Raw genomic sequence first — 9,144 nt, forward strand, 5'->3', positions numbered from 1 at the left:
TAAGTATGTACTAATTTATCATATCAAGTATTTTGCTTATAGTAAAAAGCATTGTAAACTTATTTAAGTTATTTTTTCACTGCATTTAAGTGGAAGTAAAAAAACGTGAAAACTGACTGGTTTCTTTGTGTTGGGGTCATAGAATTTGTATTGTATTAGTATCAAGATTTAGAAAGAAAATAAGTTGGTCTAACGTTTCTGAATCATCTCTTCAAAAAAATGGGCAACAAAACAAGGCTGTAATCATAAATACACTGCAAAAAAAATTGAGATTTTTTATAAAAATATAGTGTAAGAGTTCCATAATACATAACAACAACACTACTATGAATTTTAAAATCAGAGAATTAAAAATACAGAAAACTAAAAATAGACATATAATATAAAATACATTGGTAATTATTATCATTATGTGAACAAGAAGTAGAATAGAAATAATATTTTTAAATATATATATTTTTTTATCTCAAGAGTAGGAAGACTAGTACTTAGCTGTTTTGAAGGAGTTTATTACAAGCCAAAAGAAATTTATACTGACCACCAACTACACAGGTTCTGGTGATTTAAATCCTTTAAGTATTTTTTAAAATATTGTTTAGATGGGAATAAAAATTAGGTCAAATGATACCTAAATGGAGATTTAACTATATTTCTACTAAAAACACAATCTAAAATATAAAGTATGCTTTACAAATAATGAGGACAAAAAGAAACTCATTGAAAGAAAAATAATGGCCCTATATAATAAATGGGAAACAATGGAAAAACTAAAGAGTCATAAATGTGAAATGCTGACAGAAATGAAGCAAATTATTTATTACACTATGTATAAATGAGTTAACATTTCCTATTGAAAAATCTAAATGCTGCTCATTAGAGAAACTTAAAGCAAATGAATAAAACAAGTCAAAGTGAAGACACAGGAGGGAAAAATCAGATGGTTACAAATAAAAACAGAAAGCAGGGCAAACAATAATTATATCAGGTGAAAATCATGAAGTTGAGTAGGAAACGCATCTTTACATGATGAGGGGACAATTTCCAATTCAGAGTCCTGGGAAGTGGAAGACATGACAGTGTCATACTTTACCTGAAAGCTGTGCTCCTGGAAAACAGCAGTGATTATCACTAATTATTAGAGAAATGCAAATCAAAACTACAGTGAGTCTCTCGTACTACAGGGCACCTAGGTGTACAGAGCCTGAGGCCAACATTGCCAGGACCACAGGGGGAGAGGGGTTCTGCTCTCATCTTTCAATAAAACTGTTGGTCTAATTCAAAACAAAACAAAACAAAACTGCAATGAAGTTTCACCTCATTCTGGTCAGAATAGCCATCATCAAAAAGTCTACTCTACAAATAATAAATGCTGGAGAAGGTGTGGAGAAAAAGGAGTCCTCCTACACTCAGTGGGAATGTAAATTGGTACAACCACTATGCAGAATAGTATGGAAGTTCCTTAAAAAAACAAAAATTGAGCTAACATAAGATCCAGCAATCCCACTCCTGGGCATATATCTGGAGAAAACTCTAACTTGAAAATATACATGCACCCCAATATTCATTGCAGCACTATTTACAATAGCTATTTTTTTTCTAAGACATGGAAGCAACCGAAATATTCATTGACAGATGAATGTATAAAGATGTGGTATATACACACAATGGAATATTACTCAGCCACAAAAAGAATGAAATATTGCCATTTGTAGCAATATGGATGGACCCAGAGATTATCATACTAAATGAAGTATATCAGACAAAGACAAATGTCACATGATATCACTTATATGTGGAATCTAAAAAAAAAAAAAAAGATACAAATGAACTTATTTAAAAAACAGAAACAGATTCACAGACATAGAAAACAAACTTATGATTACCAAAGGGGAAATTGTGGGGATAAATTAAAAGTTTGGGATTAACATATATACACTATTATATAATAAATAGATAACCAAAAAGGACCTACAGTATAACAGTAGGGAAGTATACTCAATATTTTGTAATAACCTATAAGGAAAAAGAAGCTGAAATAGAATAGATATGTATATATATATATATATATATATATATATATATATATATATATATATATATAACTGAGTCACTTTGCTGTATACCTGAAACTAACACAACATTGTAAATCAACTATATTTCAATTAAAAAACAAGAAAGAAATCCTGCCAATATTTGTATTTCAGGAGACCACTTACTGAATAGAAATATCCTTTTCCATGTGACTTAGGAACTAATAGATAATCCAACTGCTTGCCTATAATAAGGCCAGAGACAGACCTAAATTCCCATTGTTTGACTCATAAATGGTTAGCTGAACTGTCTGTCCCTATTGGGACAAAGCCAGTCTGGACAAAATACCCATTAACTTGACATAACCTAACTAGTCTCATTTCTACCCTCACCACAGACCCTGGGAACTGGACATGCCTTTGAGCTCTGGAAAATGGAATACTCCCTATTTAACAATCCCTCCAGAAATCAACTGATGTTAGAAAACACATTCCCCAATCAACTGTCTAATGAACCCCACCTGACTTTCTCATTCCTCTTCATCCCATTCTTTCTAGCCTTATTTACTCCTCTTTGTAAAATAAGAGCCCTTTCTTTATGTTTCTATGAGTTCAACATTTTTTTATAGATTCCAAATATAAATGATACCATGCCATACAGTATTCATCTTTCTCTACCTGGTTTACTTCACTTAACATAACACCCTCTAGTTCCATCCATGTTGTCGAAAACAACAGGTTTTTCTTTTTTCTCATGGCTGAATAACATTCCACCATATATATACACCACATTTTCTTTACCCATACATTCCATCAATAGACACTTAGGTTGTTTCCATATCTTGGCTATTGTGAATAATGCCACAATGAACACAGGAGTACAAATATCTAATATCCTGTTTTCATTTTATTTGGATATATACCCAGGAGTGGAATTGCTGGGTTATATGGTAGTTTTATTTTTAATTTTTTGAGAAACCTCCATACTGTTTTCCATAGTAGCTGTGCCTATTTATACTGCTAGCAAAAGTGCATAAGTGTCCCTTTTTTACACATCCTTGACAACACTTGTTATGTCTTGTCTTTTTGATAGTAACAATTCTAAAAAATGTGAGGTGATATCTGATTGTGGTTTTGATTTGTAATTTCCTGATAATGTGTGATGTTGAGCAACTTTTAATGTACCTGTTGGCCATTTGTACATCTTCTCAGGAAAAATGTATATTCAGTTTCTCTTCCCAGTTTCAGTCAAATTGTTTGTTTAATTGCCATTGAGTAGTCTGAGTTTTTACATATTCAGCTATAAGATGAGTAAGGCCTGAAGATCAGATGTATAACATGGTGACTATAACTGATAATGATGTATTTATTATACAATTAAAATTTGCTGAGAGCAGACCTTCAAGATGGCAGAGGAGTAAGACACGGAGACCAGCTTCCTCCCCACAAACACATCAAAAATACATCTGCATGTGGAACAACTCCTACAGAACACCTACTGAGTGCTGGCAGAACTCAGACTTCCCAAAAGGCAAGAAACTCTCCACATACCTGGGTAGGGCAAAAGAAAAAAGAAAAAAATAGAGACAAAAGAATAAGGATGGGACCTGCACCTCTGAGAGGAAACTGTGAAGGAAGAAAGGTTTCCAAACAATGGAAGCCCATTCACTGGCGGAGATGGTGGGGGGCAAGGGGGAAGTTTCAGAGCCATGGAGGAGAGTGTAGCAACAGGGGTGCAGAGGGCAATGCAGAGAGATTCCCACAAAGAGGATTGGTGCTGACCAGCATTCACCAACCTGAGAGGCTTGTATGCTCACCCATCAGGGTGGGTGGGGGCTGGGTGCTGAGTCTCCGGCTTCAGAGGTCAGATCCCAGGGAGAGAAGACTGGGGTTGGCTTCATGAACACAGCCTGAAGGGGGCTAGTGTGCCACAGCTAGCTGGGAGGGAGTCCAGGTAAAAGTTTGGAACTGCCTGGGAGGCAAGAGACCATTATTTCAGAGTGCATGAGGAGAGGGGATTCAGAGCACCGCCTAAACGAGCTCCAGAGACAGGTGAGAGCCTCAGAAATCAGTGCAGACACCAGAGAGAGGCATGAAATGCTAAGGCTGCTGCTGCAGCCACCAAGAACCCTGGGTACAAGCATAGGTCACTATCCACACCTCCCCTCCTGGGAGCCTGTGCAGCCTGCTACTGGCAGGGTCCTGTGATGCAGGGACAACTTCCCTGGGAGAACACATGGCGTGGCTCAGCTGTTGAAACATCATGCTGGCCTCTGCCTCTGCAAGCTCAACCCACATTCCGTACCCCTCCCTCCCCCTGGTGTGAGTGAGCCAGAGCCCCCTAATCAGCTGCTATTTTAACACCATCCTGTCTGACTGAAGAGCAAACTCTCTCAGGAGAAATACAAGCAGAGGCAGAGCTAAATCCAAAGCTGAACTGCAGGAGCTGTGTGAACACAGAAGAGAAAGGGAAATTTCTCCCAACAGCCTCAAGAGCAGTGGATTAAATCTCCACAATCAATTTGATGTACCCTGCATCTGTAGAATACCTGAATAGACAATGAACATCCCAAAATTGAGGTGGTGGACTTTGGGAACAACTGTAGAATTGTGGTTGGCAGTATGTGACTGATTAGTTTCTGATTTATAGGTTCATCTTAGTTTAGTATTTAGAGCTTATTATCACTGGTAAATTTGTTTATTGATTTGGTTTCTCTATTCCTACCACAGAGCAGAAAAATGAAAAAAGAATAAAAAGAATTGAGGACAGTCTCACAGACATCTGGGACAACATTAAACACACCAACATTTGCATTATAGGGGTCCCAGAGGAAGAGAAAAAGAAAGGGTCTAAGAAAATATTTGAAGAGATTATAGTTGAAAATATCCCTAATATAGGAAAGGAAATAGTCAATAACGTCCAGGAAACACAGAGAGTGCCATACAGGATAAATCCAAGGAGAAATACGCCAAGACACATATTAATCAAATTATCAAAAATTAAATACAAAGAAAAAATATTAGAAGCAGCAAGGGAGAAACAACAAATAACATCCTAGGGAATTCCCATAAGGTTAACAGCTGATCTTTCAGCAGAAACTCTGCAACACAGAAGGGAGTGGCAGGACATATTCAAAGTGATGAAAGAGAAAAACCTACAACTAAGATAACTCTACCCAGGAAGGATCTAACTCAGATTTGGCAGAAAAATTAAAACCTTGACAGAAAAGCAAAAACTAAGATAATTCAGCACCACCAAACCAGATCTACAACAAATGTTCAAGGTACTTCTCGAGGCAGGAAACACAAGAGAGGGAAAAGACCTATAATAACAAACCCAAAACAATTAAGAAAATGGTAATAGGAACATACCTATCGATAACTACCTTAAATGTAAATGGATTTAATGCTCCAACCAAAAAACAAAGACTGGCTGAATGGATAAAAAACAAGACCATATATATGCTGTCTACAAAAGATCCACTTCAGACCTAGAGACACAGAGAGACTGAAAGTGAGGGGATGGAAAAACATATTCCATGCAAATGGAAATCAAAAGAAAGCTGGAGTAGCAATTCTCATATCAGACAAAATAGACTTTAAAATAAAGACTATTACAAAGACAAAGAAGGACACTACATAATGATCAAGGGATCAATCCAAGAAGAAGATATAACAATTGTAAATATCTATGCACCCAACATAGGAACACTTCAATACATAAGACAAATGCTAACAGCCATAAAAGGGGAAATTGACAGTAACACAATCATTGTAGGGGATTTTAACACCCCACATTCACCAATGGACAGATCATCCAAAATGAAAATAAATAAGGAAACAAAAGGTTTAAATAATACATTAAACAAGATGAACTTAATTGATATTTATAAGACATTCTATCCAGAAACAACAGAATACACATTTTTCTCAAGTGTTTATGGAACATTCTCCATGATAGATCATGTCTTGGGTCACAAATCAAGACTTGGTAAATTTAAGAAAATTGAAATCACATCAAGTATTTTTTCCAACCATAGAGCTATGAGACTAGATATCAATTACAGGAAAAAAAATCTGTAAAAAATACACATTGAGGCTAAACAATACATTACTAAATAACCAGGAGATCACTGAAGAAATCAAGGAAATCAATAAATACCTAGAAAAAAATGACAGTGAAAACCCGATGACCCAAAACTTATGGGATGCAGCAAAAGCAGTCCTAAGAGGAAAGTTTATAGCAATAAAATCCTACTTCAGGAAACAAGAAACATCTCAAATAAACAGCCTAACCTTATACCTGAAGCAATTAGAGAAAGAAGAACAAACAAACCCAAAGTTAGCAGAAGGAAAGAAATCATAAAGATCAGATCAAAAATAAATAAAAAAGAAATGAAGGAGAAGATAGCAAAGATCAATGAAACTAAAATCTGGTTATTTGAGAAGATAAACAAAATTGATAAACTTTTAGCTAGTCTCATCAAGAAAAAAAGAGAGAAGCCTCAATTCAATAGAACGAGAAATGAAAAAGGAGAAGTTACAATTAACACTGCAGAAATACAAAGGATTATGAGAGATTGCTAAAAGCAACTATATGCCAATAAAATGGACAACCTGGAAGAAATGGACAAATTCTTAGAAAAGCACAACCTTCCAAGACTGAACCAGGAAGAAATAGAAAATATAAACAAACCAAATACAAACACTGAAATTGAAACTGTGATTAAAAATCTTCTAACAAACAAAAGCCCTGGACCAGATGGCCTCACAGCGAATTGTATCAAACATTTAAAGAAGAGCTAACACCCATCCTTCTCAAACTTTTCCAAAATATAGCAGAAGGAAGAACACTCCCAAACTCATTCCACGAGGCCACCATCACCGTGATAACAAAACCAGAGAAAGATGTCATAAAAAAAGAAAATTACTGATCAATATCACTGATGAACATAGATGCAAAAATCCTCAACAAAACACTGACAAACAGAACCCAACAAAACATTAAAACAATCATACACCATGATCAAGTGGGGTTTATCACAGGAATGCAAGGATTCTTCAATATATGCAAATCAATCAGTGTGGTACATCATATTAACAAATTGAAGTTTAAAAAACATATGATCATCTCAATAGATGCAGAAAAAGCTTTCGTCAAAATTCAACACCCATTTATGATAAAAACCCTTCAGAAAGTAGACATAGAGGGACCTTACCTCAACATAATAAAGGCCATATGTGACATACCCATAGACAACATCATTCTCAATGGTGAAAAACTGAAACCATTTCCACTAAGATCAGGAACAAGACAGTTGCCCACTCTCATCACCATTATTCAACATAGTTTTGGCAGTATTAGCCACAGCAATCAGAGAAGAAAAAGAAACAGGAGGAATCCAAATCAGAAAAGAAAAAGTAAAACTGTCACTGTTTGCAGGTGATATGATACTATACATAGAGAATCCTAAAGATGCTCCAGAAAACTACTAGAGCTAATCAATGAATTTGGTATAGTAGCAGGATACAAAATTAATGCACAGAAATCTCTTGCATTCCTATACACTAATGATGAAAAATCTGAAGGAGAAATTAAGGAAGCACTCCCATTTACCATTGCAACAAAAAGAATAAAACACACAGGAATAAATCTACCTAAGGAGACAAAAGACCTGTATGCAGAAAACTACAAGATTCTGATGAAAGAAATTAAATATGACACAAACAGATGGAGAGTTATACCATGTTCTTGAATTGGAAGAATCATCATTGTGAAAATGACTATACTACACAAAGCAATCTACAGATTCAATGCAATCCCTATCAAACTACCAATGGCATTTTTCACAGGACTAGAACAAAAAATTTTACAATTTGTATGGAAACACAAAAGACCCTGAATAGCCAAAGCAACTCTGAGAAAGAAAAACGGAGCTGGAGGAATCAGGCTCCCTGACTTCAGACTATACTACAAAGCTACAGTAATCAAGACAGTATGCTACTGGTGCAAAAACAGAAATATAGATCAATGGAACAGGATAGAAAGCCCAGAGCTTAACCCATACACATATGGTCACCTATCTTTGATAAAGGAGGCAAGAATATACAATGGAGAAAAGACAGCCTCTTCAATAACTGGTGCTGGGAAAACTGGACAGCTACATGTAAAAGAATGAAATTAAAACACTCCTTAACACCATATAAAAATAAACTCAAAATGGGTTAAAGACCAAAACGTAAGGCCAGGCACTATAAAACTCTTAGAGGAAAACACAGGCAGAACACTCTATGACATAAATCACAGCAAGATCCTTTTGGACCCACCTCCTAGAGAAATGGAAATAAAAACAAAAATAAACACATGGGACCTAATGAAACTTCAAAACTTTTGCACAGCAATGGAAACCATAAACAAGATGAAAAGACAACTCTCAGAATGGGAGAAAATATTAACAAAAGAAGCAACTGACAAATGATGAATCTCCAAAATATACAAGCAGCTCATGTGGCTCAATATCAAAAAATCAAACAACGCAATCCAAAAATGGGCAGAAGACCTAAATAGACATTTCTCCAAAGAAGATATGAAGATGCCAACAGACACATGAAAGAATGCTCAACATCACTAATCATCAGGGAAATGCAAATCAAATCTACAATGAGGTATCACCTCACACGGTCAGAATGGCCATCATCAAAAAATCTACAAACAGTAAATTCTGGAGAGGGTGTGGAGAAAAGGGAAAAGTTATTTACACATACAGGTAAAAACAGGTTAAAAGAACAAAAATCTCTGAAAATACTTTGAAACCTATGTTTTGGCCAAGTGCTAAAGCCTTAATTGGTCCTTATATGTGTAAATTGTGTATGACACCACTAAAAGGGACAAAATTTGCATTTGTAGTGCTTGTAGATTTGTTGATGTGAATACTGTAGATTTGTAAACTTGACAGTTTGTTGGCAGATTGCAGGCAGTGAAGTGTCCTGAAGAGGAGCTGTTTCTAATTTCTGGAATGTGCTATTTGCGGGAATGATTGTTGATCCTGTCAGAGGAGAGAGCACACTCCAATTTTTACTATGTACTGCACTTTTATATTCAGGTTTACATCAT

This window comes from Mesoplodon bidens, assembly GCF_964165515.1.
Source record: "Mesoplodon bidens genome assembly, chromosome: 1".
In the NCBI taxonomy this organism is placed as follows: Eukaryota; Metazoa; Chordata; class Mammalia; order Artiodactyla; family Ziphiidae; genus Mesoplodon; species Mesoplodon bidens.